This window comes from Kogia breviceps, chromosome 11 (assembly GCF_026419965.1).
Source record: "Kogia breviceps isolate mKogBre1 chromosome 11, mKogBre1 haplotype 1, whole genome shotgun sequence".
NCBI classification, from domain to species: domain Eukaryota; kingdom Metazoa; phylum Chordata; class Mammalia; order Artiodactyla; family Physeteridae; genus Kogia; species Kogia breviceps.
In genome coordinates, this window is record NC_081320.1 from 84,863,650 (window position 1) to 84,883,578 (window position 19,929).

Consider the following 19,929-nt stretch of genomic DNA (forward strand, 5'->3'; position numbering starts at 1 on the left):
GATAGGATTTAAGGTCAAATTTGTAAATATTTTCCATTTTGTTATTTTTCTTTTTAATTTTGTGCTGGTTTTTTCATATAGATGTACTTAATTTTTTAGTCAGTTTTTTAGTCTTCTTACTTTGGGTAACTATTTGCGTAGTTTCACTAGTTTTCCAGTTTTTAAAAAGTTAACCATACATTTGCATACAGACAGGTTCAACACTAATTTTTCTAACTGCTACCTGGTCACCTCAAAATTAATGAAATAATTCTACCACTTGATAGACTTTATGCTCACTATTGTATACTAAATTCCTAAATCATATCTTCTCAATTCTAAAAATGCTTTTCTTAAAATAATATTTTTAGGTTTCTGAAACTAGAAGAAGTATCAGATTTAATGTCCAAAAAACGTACCAGTAGTTAAGCAAAAGAGTAAGTTGTGATGTATGTGCTTGCCCATGTGTAAACCTATGGAAAATACCTTCCCGTAGAAGGTATCTGTTTATCCAAATATCACCACAGCTGAATTTACTGCATAGACAAAATCACAAGCCTTTGAATTTTAAGTTAAATGTGAAAGCCTAACTGTAGCTTGAAAATGTTTTCAGAAAGCACTGAAATAAAAAGCTATTGTGATGCAAAAATTGTCTGTTGTGAGACAAGCAAGAGCAATTAAAGGCAGTAGAAATTACCCAGTCCCTCAAAATAGATCACAGAATTAGCAGAGCTGGGAGACACTGGTGTGACCAATTTACATTTTACAAAGTACTATTACCCAAGGGCTGGATATCTGTCAAAAGTTTCCAGCTGACTCAAAAAAGAAGTTATTTAATTCACAGTTTATAGAAAAACTGAAACCATGAATTTAGCCAACAAAGAAAAGCAGTTAAATTCCAAACATTTTCCATGTGACTCAAGATTACACTGACAATCATAATGTATAGAAAAGCAGCAACAGGTGAGGAAAATCAGCATGTCAGTATGAAAAAGGATTAGACTCACTTTTGTATTACGATTCCAAAGAAGATGGTATAGAAACTGTATGGATAAATGTATGCTTCTGTCAGTTAATTTCTAAGAAGGATTTTTAAAATAAATTTAATGTTTCTTCTTTCTTTAAAGTATATTCAATCAATAGTATGTATCACAATTAATAATCTTAGAATTGAGAAAATGCACTGTGTGTATATATATGTGAATATATTTGTCTATGTGTATTCAGTTACTTATTTGCTCATTCATTTCTGGGTAAAGGAAAGCAAGAACAGAGAAGCAGGAACAAAACTAAAGATAATAATGAATAAAGATCAAACCCTTTCAAGATCTTAAAGGTTACCGTGATACAGAAAAACACATGATGAAGTAAATACAACCCAGTGAAAAATGACAACCAGATATATAACTAACTAGCAAATAATACAGCCAAAAAAAAAACTGATAAAATTAAAGGTAATAGCAAATTGAAATAGCTGAGAAAAAGTAAGTAAAAATAGGTCTTAATTCAGTTGAAAGTAAGAGTATTAAGAACTTATTAAAACTATGTAGTACCTAACCAAGACTCAGAATACCATAATTCTTGATCAACCACCCTACCGTCGCAATAGGTTCCAGAGAATGAAAGTGAGAAGGGATGTACCAGGCAAAATTGCCTGTTTATTATTATCAAAGGGTCTGGACCATAGGCAACTAGGGACTCCTCTGCCTCAATTACAGTTAAGCCTAACACCTGAAACACTGAGAACAAGCCAAATGATTTCTTGGCTTCTTTTATTTAGGTCCACATCTTAACCCACAGAAAAGAAGGAAAAGATAATCGAGTACTTCTACAAACAGCCATGATGGAGTAACAGGGATCTGATTAATCCTTCTGGTTATACAACCAAAACTGGATAAAATAAACAACAGCTTTCAGATATTGGACAACAGTCAAAGCAGGAGTGGGATCCCTGAGAAAAGGGGGAAAAAATTAGGTGAGACCTACAACTGCCTTACTTTACACCCTTGAAGCAGTTTCCAGGATGCAGGGTAGAGAGGGAGGACTTCAACAGAGCCTGGCAGTCTCAGAGAGTTGAGGAGACAGACCAACAATGTTCAGGGAAGCCAAAGCAGCCAGAATCTGGTTAAAGCGTACCAGAGAGAAGGGACCTGCAAACACAGAGCTCTGGAAATCTGTAGACACCTCCCCTCACGTCTTTGACAGGTCATCTGCGAGAGGAAACTACCTAACGTTGGGGAAAGGACCAATGAAAAACAAATAGGTCAAAGAAGTCCCAAAATTCATACAAGGGTAGAGACAATTTGTATTCCCACCAAGTAGAGTGAAAAGACCTCGTAATGATAGGGATAGAATAGGATAGTTATACAGGTAGTTGTAGAAGTCCCAGTAAGGGACTATAGATAGAGAGGGAAACCTAGGAAAACTTTGGGAGACCACTGTTAAGTTAATGATTGTTCAAGAAAGCTATTGGAATGTCATGAAATAAAGCAGGCTTGCTTAACTATAAAGCCATAAATAAAAGCACAAGATAGGCCCCAGGCCATTAGATGGAAGAAAAATGTCACCACCCTTCTACTGACCTGAATAAGTGCTATGATAATCCTAGTTTGACCTCATAGGGTCAGACACTCTCCTGACCGATATGAAGGAGGAACTAGTGATGTAAGCCCCATGTCTACTCGAAGAAGGCAGTCTTTTCTCCTCTCCCTTTCCTTTGACTATAAAATTGTAGCCCACTTAATCCTCAGGGCAGAGCTCCCTTGCCTTCCCTCTTGCATCTCTTACAAGCGTCCTATATTAATAAATCTACTTCTTGCCTCTCACGGAATTCCTTCAGCGCTGAGACATAAAGAACCTTAGCCTCAGTAAGTCCAGACACCAGGTGAGTGACTCTAATTAAAAGACCGTGGGTTGGAGTCCCAGGCAGAGTTTTGGCCAGGTTTAAGTCCCGGCCGCATGCGTTCAAGTCCCAGTCTGAGTTACACGGTTTTAATTAATACATGAAACATTAAGTAAGGTCCTCAAAAAGTAGCAACTCTAAATTAGCTCAAGGAAATAAGGCTGCCCGGGACCCACCCTACCAAAGCTTCCTCAAAACAAAGTGGATCTCAAAAAAACGTCAAAGTGATTTCAAAAAGTTTAACTGCATGCCAAATTTAGACCAACATTATTTAAAGGAATACAATAAAATCCAACACCCAGCAACATAAAATTCACAATGACATCCAATGAAAATTTACAAGGCATATAAACTAGAAGGAAAATATGACCTATAACCAAGAGACTAACAGATCTATAAAAACAGACACAGGGGCTTCCCTGGTGGCGCAGTGGTTGAGAGTCTGCCTGCCGATGCAGGGGACGCAGGCTCGTGCCCCGGTCCGGGAGGATCCCACATGCCGCGGAGCAATACGCCCGTGCTCCACAACTGCTGAGCCTGCACTCTAGAGCCCAAGAGCCACAACTACTGCAGCCCGCACCGCTGGAGCCTCTGCTCCGCAACAAGAGAAGCCACCGCAATGAGAAGCCCACGCACCGCAACGAAGAGTGGCCCCCGCTCACTGCAACTAGAGAAACCCCACATGTGGCAACAAAGACCCAACTCAGCATAAATAAATAAATAATTCTATATCCAGTTAAAATATATTTCCAAATGACTATGGAAATGGTTTTAGACAAAGGCTGAGAAAACTCCATTATAAGGCATGCACCTTTTTAAAGAAACGTTCTTTAGGCAGAAGGAAAAGAATATCAGATCAAAATTTGGATCTACATGAATATCAGATCAAAACGTGGATCTACACAAAGGAATGAAGAGTACTAGTAACTAGTAAATATATTAATAGATATAAAAGACATCTTTGTCTAAGGTTTTAATTTCTGGGTTTGCTTTTTTATTTCCCTCAATTGTCTTAATTTCAAGAAAAATCTGTGCTTACAGTAGAAACTAAAAAACTAATCCCCTGAAAGAATCTCACTCCCATGAAGTAACCATTGTGAAGATATTCATAACATTAATCGGGCATATTTCCATCTTTTTATAATCTCCACAACTATTTCTCACCATAGGAATTATATGTTCCTTGAAAGCTAGAAAAGACTCACTGGCAAAACAATCTGGCCCCAGAACCAATTTTTTGAGAAAATTCCTCGAACTTTTCTTCCGTAGTTTTCTGGGTTACCCAGATTTTTTCTTCGTAAAGTAGTTTGGGCATTTAATTCATTTCAGAGAGATTTCAAATAAATTGGCTTATGGTTACTAAATAGAACTCTTATAATTCTAAAAATCTCTTTTTGCTTTTATGTCCTGTTTATTCTTTTTTACTTTGGTTTTCTATCTTTTCCTTGATAAAATCAGTCAGATATTTACTTTGTTTTTTAACCTTAAGAAGCAGCTCTTAGATTTTGTTAATTCTACAGTTTTTCAGTTCATCTGTTTCTGCTTTTATCTTATTTATATCCTCCCTTTCTCCCAGACACTAATTTTGTTGGTTTTATTTGTTGTTTTACTAAAATCTGAGGTTGAGTACGTTTCTTTTTCAAAAATCAATTTTCTAAGGTCAGTATCAGTCTTTGCCTGAGTCTGTATTTAGTTTGCTATATAATCAGTTATTGTATACTTGATGTCCAAGTTGACTGGAGATCAAGTTGATTGATCTCCAATGGGTGACTGACTGATTGGCTGGTTGATTCAATATGATTTAAGAACATTTTCTGTTTGATTTTTCCAAGTGGTTGGAGTAGTGCATTTTAAACTTCTCTTATAGTGAGAGATTGGACGTGTCTAGTTTTAGCTTTTCTGGAGTTTACTGAGGTTTTCCTTCGTGGCTTAACCTAATTTTTTTTTTTAATGTTGCACAGTCAACTGGAAAAGTATACTTAATCCAAAATTTAAATGAAAGCTTTATAAGTAATGAAATAAACCACATTACAAGCAATACAGGTCTTACACTATACTTCAGGCTTTCAATTTTTACTAGTATGAAATGCATCCATATATGAAGAGTAAGGACAGAAATTCTCAATCCTGCACCTAACCTAATTTTAGTTTACACTGCTAGATCTGTAATAGGCAGAGTGTTTCTTAATAATGTAAGGAATTTCTAATTCTAAGGAATGTCCAAACTTCTCGAAAATATTAATAGCTATTTAAATTCATTTCCATGTTCATTTTTAATTGAAGAAGGAAGTTTAAGTGATAAAAATACTTGAAAGTCACTCCATATCAAGCACCATTTCAAAACCAATAAGGCATCCCTCCTTCTGTAAAACAGTAAAATGTGATTTGACTAGCATGTTAGAGCTACGACTTTTCTTGTATGAGACACTATACTCCAACTAATAATTAGTGACTACAATAACTTTTCAGGAGCCCTATCATATCATAAAATTATACTGAACTAGCAAAATCCCTAAATCCCTGGTTTTCCCAAATCTATGCTTTTGCAGCTTGTTTAAACTAGAATTCACTTTCCTTTTCAATTCTGATTAAAAATCAGTTTCTGAACTCAAGCTTTTGGTTTCACTCCAAGATGAAGAGATGGAGGAATCCTGGCTCTCCTGTGAGTTAATTTCAAAGTACACCTTATTAAGATTCATTTTCCTCCTACAAAAAAAATTTTTTTTGGTGTTTTATTTTGCTATGCAGAGTTTTTTATTTGCATATGTATATATGTAATAACAGTTTACACTTCACAGGGTTACTGGGATAGTATCTGAAAATATATATTTAAGTGTCTATCACATTGCCTGCTGCATAAACACTAAATATTAGCTATTAATATTATTACATTTTTGTTTTCTCCTATCAGCTTTCTTTTCTCTTAAATTCACCGATCCCATACTCTGTAACTGACCACTTTAGCTATGCCTCCTCATTTAAGATCATCTTCAGAACAATAAATGGCTCAAGGCCTTTACCAACTAACTGATGACAGATGTTAAACTGAGCACCTCTCAACTGTGCTTAATCTTGCATATCACCTTTTGGTTTCCATAGCATCCAGGTGTAGTTTGGAGAGTATTTCATCTTTCCACTCAAAGCTTTCATGATCAGAGAGAAGAGTGAGTTTCCACCACACACATTTATTTTATTCTTCAAAAAATATGTTTTATTTCTTACCAATAAACTATAGCCCATAAAAGCAAAACAGTCAAGTAACTGGTTATTCAATTTCAATAGCTGTGCCATTCAATAATTATACTGAATAATTATATTCTGTCATTTGGAAAATGAAAGAAATTTTTGTGCCTCTACAACCTTCAGTTTCCAAATAGTTTAACATAATTTCCAAAAATACCATTAAAGATATGTTAAAGGGTTGTTTCAGTTTATTGCTATACAAAATAACAAGCGCTTGGGATGGAGGGAGGAAGGCAGCAAAGGACAGAAAAACAGCACAACTTTCAACTAGCTACACCGAGTTTTCAGATGGTCACCTTCCACAAACTTCAGGAAAAGGTTATCTGTAATTATGACCCATCTCTTTCTCTTGAGGGTGAAACCAAAAATTGTCCTCCTTACTGAAGTCTATACGCCTCCTTTCATGAAGCTTAGTTATCTTACTACATCATAATGTATTTTGCTGCTGGCCAAAGAGAAATGTAAATATCCCATGGAGTTGGGACAAGTTACATTTTCCCCTAAATTGTTCCCACCTCATTCCCTAGTAGAGAAGTATTATTTTGGCATCCAACTCTCTCCGTAATCTTTCTCAAACTGAGAGACTATTATAAGCAAGTGCCTTACAGAGAACACAAAGATACTCATTAAACCACCACAGCACATTATCATCAGTTTTTCCCCCATGTCCTAGGCCTCGGGCTTCTTAAAGTAACTAAGCCGTATTCGCCTCTCCCCATTTAAAAAATTAATTAAAGAAATAAGAACAATTTTTAAACTAAACTGTGAAGTAGCTTTCTCTTAAACCAAAAGGCATATTTACTAGATATATGTTATGTGCTAGACAGTGTGCTAAGTGCTTCCCCTGATTTTATCTCATGGAACCCATGTAAAGTCAAATGAGAAGTAATTGTATGACAGGTGTGGGGGTCGGGGGAAGAAGATCAAGGAGTCACAGAGAAATTCAGCAAATAGGACCAGTGGAATCAACAAGTAACTCAAAGTCAAACGGACCAGGAATAGGCTGCTTGCAGATTGGGAGATAAATCTAATTTTGAAAAAAAAACCTAGAAGCTGTTACTATACACTTTATTCTCTTTTTTTTAAATTGAAGTATAATTGATGTACAATATTGTGTTAGTTTCAGGGGTACAGCAAAGTGATTCATAGATATATATATATTATATGTATTCTGAAATAAAATACATATATTTTATATACAATAGTGTGTATCTGTTAATCCCAAACTCCTAATTTATCCCCCACCCCACCTTTCCCCTTTGGTAACCATAAGATTGTTTTCTATGTCTGTGAGTCTATTTCTGTTTTATAAATAAGTTCATTTGTATCTTTTTTTTTTTAGATTCCACATATAAGTGATACCATATTTGTCTGTGTCTGACTTACCTCACTTAGTGTGATAATCTCTAGATGCATCCCTGTTGCTGCAAATGGCATTATTGCATTCTTTTTTATGGCTGAGTGGTAGTCCAATGTATATATGTACCACACCTTCTTTATCCATTCCTCTCTAGATAGACATGTAGGTTGCTTCCATGTTTTGGCAACTTTAAATAGCAATACACTTTATTCTTTGGCTTCTAGCTTCATATTAAGTCAATTCTTAGTTTCTTGGTAAGTACCCTGTATTTATAAAGGAGTAAATTTGACTGGACTCTGGATTCACTAAGTATTAAGACAACTTCCAAAATCAAAATTACAAATGAAAACTGGTATTTAAAAGTTTAAATTCTAGCTAGTACACTAAAACGAACAAAAGAAATAAAAGGTACAAAGATTAGAGTGGAGGGGTTAAAAATAAAACTCATAAGGAGATATAAAAACCAGAGAAGCACAGACTCTAGGGCTAGAATGCCTGGATTCAAATCCCAGCTCTGCCACATACCAGCTACACAACATTGGGCAAATTAATGTCTATTTCACTGGAGCTCTTGCAAGGACCTAATGGGTTAATACGCATAGGTGCTTAAAATAGAGCCTGGTAAACAGTAAGCACTATATAGTGAAACTGTCATTTGTGGACAATATGGTTTTGTATATATAAATCCCAAAAGACTCATGAAATTATCAGAAATAAAAATTATTAGAAATAAAAATTATTAGAAATAAAAATTAGAACTAAAAATTAAAATTTTATTAGAAATAAAAATTATTAGAAATAAAATTTCGGTTGCTAAATACACATAGTTCAATTGTATTCTTATAAGCCAACAAAGAGAAAATGTAAATTTCTGGACCTTTTTCATATGGAAATTTTCAAAAAAGCTTAGAGAATAATATCAAGAATTATACCACCACCACCCCAACCTCCAACACCACAAGTGCCTAGCTTCAACAAAGATCAACTCATGGCCAATCTTGATTCATCCCCAGCCACAGCCTTCCCTCTATTCCAGATAATAAAGCAGATCCCAGACAAAACCTTGCATCCATCAACACTTCAATATGTATCTCTAAAAGATAATGACTTTTTCAATATAACTACATGCTGTTATCTATCACACCTAAAAATTAACAATAATTTCTTAATGTAAAATGTCCAGTGTTCAAATTTCCCTGATTATTTTATAAATATTTATTTATTAAAATCTGGACCCAAATAAAGTCCAAACATTGCTATTAATTTCAGTTTTCTTCCTTCTTTTCTCTTCTTTTGTTCCTCACAATTAATTTTTTTTTTAAAAACCAAGCTGTGTGTCCTAAAGTCTTCCCCATAGTCTAGATTCTGCTGACTGCATCTCCATGGTATCATTTCACTTGTTTCCCTGTCTTCTATGTTTCCTGTAAATGGGTAGTTGGAGCTACAGGCTTGATCAGATTTAGATTCAAATTCAATTTTTTTGGCAACGATACTTCACAGAAAGGATTGTGAACTTTCATTAAGAGAAACCTAATGTCCGACTGTCTCTCCTCCTGTGATGTTAGCAGCCACTGATGATTTTTGTTTACGTCCTGGAATTCATTATGAAATGGTAATGTTCTATGTATCACCCCTTAACTGTAAATAGAATACTAGTAACTAGAATACACCTGAGAAAAGAAACTTCCTCTCCTCAACTACTGGTCACATGCAGGTATAGTTGGTTTCTTAGCATACTCCAAAGAAAATGAATGAGTTCTTTAAAGTATCATCATGAACTCATCAGTTTAAACATATTGGATGTGATTGATTATATACTGCAGTTATACTTACTAATGCTGAAATTGTCTCATCTTTGGCCAGACAGAGCCCATTCAATTAAGCATCTTCGTTGTTTTGCACCCCCTATGATAACTTCCTTGCAAGATGTTCAAGGCCCCAGCTCTGGAACCAGCTTTAGCCATAAGCAGCTTTCCATTTCAACTAGCTCCTTTCTTATTGTTTATTTCTACTGAACTAAAAATGCCTAATTCTTAATTATAAATCAACTGTGTTACATTGAATACATTCAGGATATTATGATTGAACATGGACCCAGAAATTATAGAAATATTTCCTTCTCAAGTCTACTTTCAGCATTCCATTCAATGTCCAAAAAAGAGCATATCCCACTCAAAACTGGATGTTAAATGCTTCGATTTGAGAGACGGGAGCATCAAGATTCCTAATATATTCTCTGCCGGCATTTTGGCTCTGGAAAGTATTTCTTCATGTTCTATTTCAAAATTTAGATGTGGTTTTTAAACATGTACAATAAAAATTCACTGGTTGTTTTTCCTTTGATAACGCAATAAAATCATCGAGTGTGGGGAAATGGTCAAACTCTTAGATAAGAATTATTTTGTATCATAATTCAGACTTTTATAAAATTCTTATACCTCATCCTTAACATTGAAACTCATGATACTGTGAATATGAAGTTATAAGTTCTGACAATTTGAAAAAGTAAATGTAAGTTTATGCCTCCTTGAAATCACAGAAATGGCATTTTCAGTGGTAAAGAAACATTCTTCTTACTTTACTAAAAAACAAATTAACAAACATGTAAAGCCCTGTCACCCTACACAGGTAGCATACATCGCTGTGGAAAAGCAGGATCCTATATTTGCTGACCATTTCTTCCCCAAATCCTAAAAAGACACAGTGTTAGTGGCCAAGTATTGCTTACATCCACAATTTTTACTGGTTTTTTTCAACATTAAATCACAACCAGAAATCACATTACTAAATGCCAATTTTTCTCTCTGGAAAAAAGCAGGATATAAATTTATATCTTGGTGCAATTTCTTTTACTCACAGACCAACTGCACCCTCTCCTACAGCTAAAGTTATTGGGTTTTGATCAGAGGAACCAATGCAACTTTTCCAGACAACAATGGCTTAAAAAAACCAACCAACCACCACCACCAACAACAACAATAAAACAAAATATCAACAAAAAACTCTTCTGTTAGTGTGGATTTCTCAGTGATTAAACAGTAACACATCTCTATGAAGTGCTGGTATGTCCTCAGCACGTCAGTGCTTTCATCCAACTGAAAAACAAAAAATTCTGCTAGCATGCACATGACAGTAATTGCTTTTCCAGATGGTATGCCTTTGATAAGGGATTTTTGCCAAAAGCTCATTTTACTTTCTCTCCAAGCATAATATTTGTCGTTAAGTTTGAAACTGGTTTGACAAGCTTCTCAGTAGTAGTGTGAGTTGACCTGTTTTTTGCTAGGAGAAGGATAACTGTGAATGATACTTCAGTAGTGTGGTCTTCTCTATCTTTAGCAACAATGTGCATTAATCTAACACTGAAAAGCATCATTTTATATAATTTTATATACTTTTTTCATTTTTCATCAAAAGTCTAAAAAGTAACTATTAAAGAAAAGGAAACTACGACAAATATTAATTCAATTCCTCAGGGTAGCATGAAAGTAGAAGAGCCAAAGCTTGTGCTCTTTCCATCACACCACAGAGAAAATCATGGTGGCAAGGGAACACCTATTCCCTCAATATACCTTGTTGAAATGTTTTCAAATGTTTTTGTGAGTCCAAACAAAATATTTTTAAAAGGTACTATTTTAATTTAATGTAAACTATAATCCAAAACATCACCTTACAAATGTTCTAGGGACTTAACTCATGTACTGATTTTGTTTTGTTTTAATCCCCCTTCCCCAAAAAACAAAATCCCACTATCTCAAAATCTTAAAATACTCTCAAAAAATTTTTTAGAAAAAGCCCCCACCAGGGGCTTCCCTGGTGGCGCAGTGGTTGAGAATCCGCCTGCTGATGCAGGGGACACGGGTTCGTGTCCCGGTTCAGGAAGATCCCACATGCCGTGGAGCGGCTGGGCCCGTGAGCCATGGCCGCTGAGCCTGCGCGTCCGGAGCCTGTGCTCCGCAATGGGAGAGGCCACAACAGTGAGGCCCGCATACCACACACACAAAAAAGAAAATATTGTCAAAAAAAAAGAAAATATTGTCAAAATGTATCATATAAAACTTCTGAGCACAAGTTTGTGAAATTTTTACTTCATTTTTGAAAGGGAAAATGACAAATATTAGTTTGCAAATGCATGGGGCAATATAAGAGATTGATGAATTAGAAATCCCTAATTTAAGGATTTAAGCAACCTAATTTGGTTATATGGCACTTTCACAAGTAGAACAATAAATGGGTAACAACCACAACCAATTAGTCACCAAATTCAATTGATCAGAATTTCCTACTCTCTTTTTGTTGACATCTGAATATAGAGCTTAACTATATTACTTAGAAAGGAATACTAAACTATGATTTTATGTGCTCATTTCATAATTGCTTTTTTCTTTTTAATTTTTTTCTTTTTAATTAATTTATTTATTTCTATTTTATTTTTGGCTGCGTTGGGTCTTCGTTGCTGCTCATAGGTTTTCTCTAGTTGCGGTGAGCGGGGGCTACTCTTTGTTGTGGTGCATGGGCTTCTCATTGCGGTGGCTCCTCTTGTTGCGGAGCATGGGCTCTAGGTGCACGGACTTCAGTAGTTATGGCGCAAGGGCTTAGTCGCTCTGCGGTATGTGGGATCTTCCTGGACCAGGGCTCAAACCCGTGTCCCCTGCATTGGCAGACAGATTCTTAACCACTGCACTACCAGGGAAGTCCTCATAATTGCTTTTAAATGGTTTTCAGATGAGAGTATTTAGCCTCCCTAGCCCCAGAGTAAACATTCTGAGTGAAAGATGTCTTCAACTTCATTCATAATGAAGTTATAGAGTAATTTATATCCTTCCACATATTTAGACTTATTCTTTGCAAAGCCTGAACATTCAACTAATGTTGTTAAATGAAAGTAAGAAGTAAAGATATCTTTAAAAAATAAGGGAGGGACTTCCCTAGTGGTCTAGTGGTTAAGAATCTATCTTGCACTGCAGGGGATGCCAGGGAACTAAGATCCCACATGCCACGGGGCAACTAAGCCTGCATGCCACAACTAGAGAGCCCGTGTGCCGCAACTAGAGAGCCCACGAGCTCCAGAGCCTGCGCACCACAACTAAGAGCCTGCACACTGCAACAAAAGATCCCGCGTGCCGCAACTAAGACCCGACACAGCCAAAAAATAAAGTACATCCAAATTTTTTAAAAAGGGAAATGATTCTGGTTATAAGTCAAATTATATATTTAATCATCACTACCATTTGATTCAAAATGACGCCAAAAAATTTTTGAAAAGTACAATATACCTGCTAGCTGTCAGAGAAGTTTAAAAACCTCATCAAAACAATCTCTTTTTCATCTGCTACTTGATTCGAGGTAACTTTTCTTTGGCAAAAACTGCTCAATTATACCACCGCCTTCTAGAAAGTAATCCATTTATTTTAACTGAAGCAGGCTTAGGTTTTCCAATATGGATTCTTATATTTTAGAATTTACTGTTTTACATATTCTTCTTCTGAAACAGAAAAAAATGAAATTTAAAATCCAAGTAATAAGTGATACATTTTTCTCAGATTTTCATCTTCTCTATAATCTAGCAACATTAATTTACAAACCTCTATAATTTATACAGAGAACCAACCAACTCTGACTGTCCCTAAAAATACTTATCTTTCCATACTTTCTGCCTATTTGGAAAAATACAATTAACACGAAATTATTTTGTTTTTAAATAAACACCAAACTAACTGTACCCTCTTTGAAATTTATATGTATTTTAGAAAAATAGAGACCACTATGTTTTCTGTAGATACTATGTTTCCTCTGATTGTTTTCAATTGTCTTATGTAGTCTTTAAAGTGGACAGCCACCCAATGATTTGGAAGTATCATCTGACTCTAATTACATGCCTGGTTTTTCTGATCTAAGTGAAACTAACCTGTCAGATCCCGGATGTCCTATAGAAACAGTCTACTGGGAGTATAAGTGACATTTCTTGGTGAATAGAAAACTCTTAACAGTAAGTTTAGGAAAACAGGAAAGAGAGGTTTCCAAATCAAACTAAAGGACAATCACTAAGATCTCTTGTATCATGTAAGCACACTTGGTTAGAGTGCTGAATTCAACTGCTCATCTCAGAGGGTCATGACATAAATAAAATAATTATTAAATTAACATTTATTTATTCCAGTTCTTCTATACTGAGTGTTAATCTGTGAAATACACTCAGTGTATTTCTTTTCTTTTAATGAACATTTTGATATATTTTCTTACATTTGTATTTCTTCTATTTTTTTAAATAAATTTATTTACTTTATTTAGTTTTGGCTGCTTTGGTTCTCCTTGCTGTGCTCAGCTTTCTCTAGTTGCGGCACGTGGGCTTCTCATTGCAGTGGCTTCTCTTGTTGCTGATCATGGGCTCTAGGTGCGTGGGCTTCAGTAGTTGTGGCATGTGGGCTTATAGCTGTGGCTGGTGGGCTCTAAAGCACAGGCTCAGTAGTTGTGGCACACGGGCTTAGTTGCTCTGTGGCATGTGGGATCTTCCCGGACCAGGGCTCGAACCCATGTCCCCTGCACTGGCAGGTGGATTCTTAACCACTGCACCACCAGGGAAGTCCATTATATTTCTGATAATTGACATGCTTTCCTAATTATAAGGATGACCTCCCTTTAAAATCTGAATCTCTTCCCAGATTTGGAGGAACATGTGTGTGTGGGGGGTGGCCTCTTCCCTAAAAGCTAACCATTCGAACATAAAAACTTTTAAACTTATGAAATCTATATAGATAGAAATCAGCATTATAAAATGACTGCCAAGGAGTCAAATTAAAGTAAAACTGTACCTCGAATACCTGAGAATAAGTAGAAGTTCTAAATGTTGGTGTCTTCATTTGGAAGCAAAAATTCTTACTGCCTGATCTTGCCTGATGGTCCTTGATTTTTATCATCAGAGTCGGTTCCAGTTACATTCCATTAGATCTAGAGTAGGAGAAAAGAGACATTTGTTCTACTGAAAACATTAGATTTTAGATACTGTGACACATCATTGTTTCCCCGTAAGCATACAAAGATTCTTATACAGATGTTTTCATTGTTCAAGAAATTCTAATTCCCATTCTTATCCCTACCACAGATTTTAAAAACTGAAATTAAAGAATAAAGATTAAATAAATAAAAAAACATAAAGTTGATAAGCGGTAATTAGTTACTAGCTTTAAAAAGGTTCAGATCCCCCAAGGAGGTATGCAGCAAATTGGGCTTTGCATTGGTAATTCAAGGAGGCAAGAGACCTAAGCTACTGACTCACTCATCAGAGTTGCTGAAGTCACCCCAGCAGCAGTGGCCTCAGTACCCAGTTTCAGGTAAAATGGAACAGTAGGAAGAAACAGGATTTCCAGCAGAAGATACCTCTATGATAAAGAAGCACCCAATATGATGGCTATCATTCATTCCTGGGTCCTTGGCAGTAGGACGTGACAAATTGGACTTTCCTAAATTAATGGTAGTGCTGTATCTTCCCATTCTACCTCAAAGCTAACTCCAAACAGTGGGACTGTGCAGACATCAGAGAATGCTTAAGAAATGTGAGCCCTACTGGCTTTCGTTATTTAAAGCCTAACTGCTTTAGGTTTTACCACCCAGGGTTAAGTTTTCCACTAATATTCCCTTTAGAGTACAAAGACACAGTGAGTGGATCGGGCTCCAGAGACAATCATTACACCACAGGTCAATTCAGGAATCTTGCTAGTTACTTCTACCTGTGGCTCCCACCCCTGTCACCCTCGGGCTTTATTCAAAACATAAACTACTATGACTACCTTTTCTCCTGTTTTCATGCCCACAGTGTTCTCTTTGCTGTCTCAGTCACCACATGCGGTCCCCAACCGCTGCCCTTCCTCCCAACCTTTTCCACAGGGACCTCTGGAAACCCCTTTTACATAGTAAAACAAAAGACCTCTACATCCTCAACCTTATCACTGAACGCTACTTTCAACCACTGGGCTAAATCTGGCTCTTGAAAAGAACCCTCTAGAGTGAAGACTAAGGCCATAGGAATCAACCTTGTCCACAGTAACATTTCCAGACCCTAACTCACAAGCAGTCCCATTCCTTCCCTCAGGGTCTTACCATCTGGCTGTCCTACCCTCTTCTTGACTTTGTCATTCAATATTCCACTCTATCTTTTCTAACCGGGGTCCAGACTCAATCCCTTAGATGCACTCTACCTACACTCATCTTTCCAGTTCTGTGTTATCACCAATCTCAAAATCTTGGTTGTCACCCAAGCTATCAGTCCACCAAGTACGTTACTTTCTTTTCTCCACTTCACCACTCTCAGATTCCTAATCCTGGGTCAATTCAATCACCTGCTAGAGAAAAAACACACAACCATGTGGACTGATCCTGCTACAATATTAAGGTCTTCAAATTTAGTTAGACACTGAATGCTATCTATGTCATTAATCAGATCCTTCTCCCGTAACGCACACTGCCTTTGTTCCCAAATGTGCAACTCTCCCTCTTCCAGCCCCACCTGGGGTAGAATGGGAAAGGAGTTTTATGTTTTCCTTAACCACTTATATTGTGAAAATACTATTTCTTTCATCTACTTTTAACATTTTCTCAGTCTATCGCTGGCTTTCAATACAAAAGTTTTTCTTTTCACGTGGCCAGATTTATCCATCAGCGCATTTTTCACTTCTTTTATTATTTCTTTGCTTAGAAATTTCTTCCTCTTCAATGCTAACAGACAAATACTCTGATTTTCACTTTTCTGTGGGCTAAATTATTTGAATACTTCATTCCAAATGATGTATGGAAAGAGATTTAACTCTGAAATGACCTGTATTCCAAATCGCCAGTTTTCCTAACAACATTAAGTAATTAGGTAAACCACCCCTTGATTTATAAATTTATTCTTACACATTTCATTTGTCTACAACAAGGTTGATTTCTGGGCTATAATCTATTTATGTAATGTAATTATTATTTCTTTATATGTTTTAATTTGTAATAAGAATATTCTTTGGTATTCTCATCTCCTGTTCTTCCTGACAATAGTTAGATATGTTTTATCAGTTTCCAAGGATATGCCCAGTAGTTTCATGAGTAAGAAATGGTTCCCCAGTCCACTCTCAGCGCTCTGTGTTTCTGTTATAGTTGCCGCCTAAACACAATGCTCCTTTCTGCTTTGAGGGATCAACCACATTGGGTCTAGACCCAAAACCTTTCTAATCATGCTAGAAAACCAGCCTTTCTATATATTTATTCATCTAGAGCCAGATTCATAAAACCTTGATCTTTGCAATTCTCCATGCTTTGTATTTACCTCTTCATTTGTAAAATCTGATTTATGTAAAATAAAGGTATCTCACACACAATTTTTATTTCATAGGCCAACATACTTTATCAGCTCTAAAGTATTTTTCAAATCTTCCTGTTATCTTTTAAGATTCACATAATGTTTATTAACTTTAACTTTTCTTAATATACACTACATTCACATGAATCAAAAAAAATCAAAATGATGTAAAAAGGAACATAACATGTTTGAGAAGTCTCATTTGTTTATCATCCACATGCAGCTCACATTGTCCTTGCTTACTATAGGTCACCACTTTTATTAGTTTCTTGTACGTATATCCTTCTAGTGATTCTTTATGCAAATACACTTAACTGCAAATATAATCTTATTCTTCTTGCCTTCTTACACAAAATATTCAGTTTTGCACCTTATTTTTTTCATTCATTATATCCTGCAGATTTTCCATGTTAGGATATGTTTTATCACAGTTTTTTAAAACTCCATGATATTTCATTGTGTGAATATACACTAGCTGTGTAACCAAGCCCATAGTGCTAAGAAATTAGATTCTACAAATTTAAGTCTTATTTCTGAAAATAATTTAGTTCAAGAGCAGTAACTGTACACAGGAAAATATGTGGTATGATTTTACAAATTTTTATTATATTAATAAATGTACGTTCTCTTGTATATTTCTTTATCTTTTATCTCAAGTTTATGATCCTACCTAAAATCTATCAACCATAATAGTCATAAACTTTGAAAGAAGAAGGACAGTTCTCAGGTTGAGAGGTCTTGAATTCTGAAAGCTGCTCAACCTCAATGAAGGTTTCAATGGGTCTGCAAAAATGAAACACAGCTGTACAAGAAGCAAAGCAGCTGTACAATTCAAGAAATGTTCTATTCTACTTAGTGGGATCAGGAAAAGCTTCATGGAGGAAGTAGTCCCTTGGGTTCAATCCTAAATGACAAAGTGCTCAAGAGGCAAATGAAGACAAGAGAAAACATTCAAGAGGGATCCGAATAAGCAGCAGTTTGAAATAGCAAACCCTGTCAAGAACTCTAAGTAGTTCCACTTCCACCTAGAATGCAGAAAGCCACAAAAGAACGTTTTCCCACCCTAGTGAGAAAAAGCCAGATCTATAAAATCAAAACTTCTCTTGAATCTAATAAAGAATTGAAGTCAGAAGGCAACAAGTAATTTGTCCCCACAAAGAGGGACAAATTCCTCCAGGGAGAGGCTGTACACACAAACTGTTTTACCTATGGCAGGTCATCAGAAGAAGTGGCCTCCATAAACATATGTAAGAAAAAAAAAATCAGTTAAGATTTTAACAAATTCTTAAAGACCAAGTATGAACTACTATGTCAGTTAGGAATGGTTGAGAACCCCAGACACAAGGAGAGTTTACACTCAATTGCAAGTTTTTCTACATGCCTCAACCAGATTCTCACAAGAAAGATTAGAGGTAGGACAGGAAACCAGAGAAAGCCCTTCATCACTGAAGCAAGTGTGTACAAGGTGATGAGTACAGGCCTGAAGCTCTGCCTGCTTCCCCAACCTGTCCCCAACACAGAACAAAAGCCTAGAGCCACTGGGGGAAGGACAGAAAACCCTCTCACCCCAGGGTCCAGGCAAAAGTCCACTGCTTCAGAGGAGAACAGAAGCAAAATGCCTCTCCCAGATGGGGAGAAAACACTCTGAAGCTCCCAGACACAGGCAAAGACACACTGATGCTAGGAGAAAGTAGAGGCAAAAAAACCCCCTCTGTCACTGTGGGGGAGGGGGAGAGGAAAAAGTCTTGGGCAAAGGATCTTGCACCAATACCAACAGAGGTGTACTACTACAAGGGAGGGAAAGGATATTCCTACCCAAGACCAACCACAAATGTATGACAGTGTTTGACCACCACAGGGAAGAGAAAGCAGGAAAGCTAAGAAAGTCCGACCACTGATACCCAGGAATGAAGGGCCTGATCAGAATTGAGTCTGCACTAGAACAAAACAGAACTCTGCCCTGTCCCACAAGCATAGCACTGGGTAACAAGCAACAATAATCTATCAATGGGAGAAAAACAGTAACATGAAATCCCTCTGCAAACAGATGTGCAAAGACTGTTGAAAGATGAGGGTGATACAGGATCACAGAAAAATCCTGTAGTGCCACATGCCACACTCTAAACACAAGGCAACAGCAGCCAAATGGAGAAATGTGAAGCCTGTGGTACAATGAAGGTAATAATGTCCACAAAATCCAAACCCACCTCATTTCAAGATTAGACTGACTCAAGCTCTGACAAAAACAGCCTGAGAGAAGAGGATCACTTCCATCTCTCCTATTCTTCTGTACATGATGATGAGCATTAAATCACAAATCATGAAGCATCCACAAAAGCAAGAAGAAATAACCCTTTGTCAAGAGATAAAGTAATCAACAGAATCAGGACTGATTCATTAATTGAAATTATCAAACATTCTAAAATAACTATGTTAAATGATCTAGTAGAAAAGATGGATAACATGCATAAAAAGATGGAAATTCTCAGCAGTGACATGGAAACTTTAAAAAAGTAAAACAGAAAAGCTAGAAACAACAAAAGAAATTTTGTTTACATTAGAGAAGAAAAATTTCTTTGGCAGCCTCAAGAGCAGCCTGGACACAGATTAGGAAAGATTCGGTGGACTTAAAGACAGGACAATAGAAATAATACAAAGTGAAACTACAGTTTTTAAAAACTGAAGGAAAAATACAGTTCAGGGCATCCAAGAGCTGTGGAACTATATCAAAATGTATAACATCCACTTAATTGGAGCCTCAGGAGAAGAAAACAAAAATAATAAGATACAAGAACATGAAAAGATAATGGCCAAGAATTTTCCCAAATGAATCTAGGACAACAAACTAGACAGCAAAAACTCCCAGAGAACCCCAATCATGATAAATACCAAAACGCGCAACACAAACAAACATACACGGGTATATCATAGTCAAACTGTAGAAAAACAAAGATAAAAATCTCTAAGACAGAGAAAAAAGAAAGACTACATACAAATAACAAAGATTAAAATTCCTTATCTTCAGAAAATTATACAAGCCAAAGACAATATTGAATATAATACCTTTCAGGTACTGAAAGAAAAAAGAGTTGAACATAGAATTCTATAACCAGCAAA

The 19,929-nt window shown here is 36.2% G+C and overlaps 1 protein-coding gene across 8 annotated transcripts in view; it reads right to left on the minus strand.

Moving 5' to 3' along the window:
• The window catches only part of NCOA1 (nuclear receptor coactivator 1), a 260,566-nt gene that overhangs the window by 182,443 nt on the left and 58,194 nt on the right, over positions 1–19,929 (minus strand). For 5 of the 8 annotated variants that reach the window (XM_067007989.1, XM_067007981.1, XM_067007992.1 and 2 more), the window contains exon 2: positions 14,303–14,429. The gene's annotated coding sequence lies outside the window, so the exon portion shown is untranslated. Of the gene's footprint in view, positions 1–12,757; positions 12,934–14,293; positions 14,430–19,929 lie in introns of those variants that run through there. The other 3 variants (XM_067007983.1, XM_059079160.2, XM_067007987.1) reach the window with 2 other exon arrangements.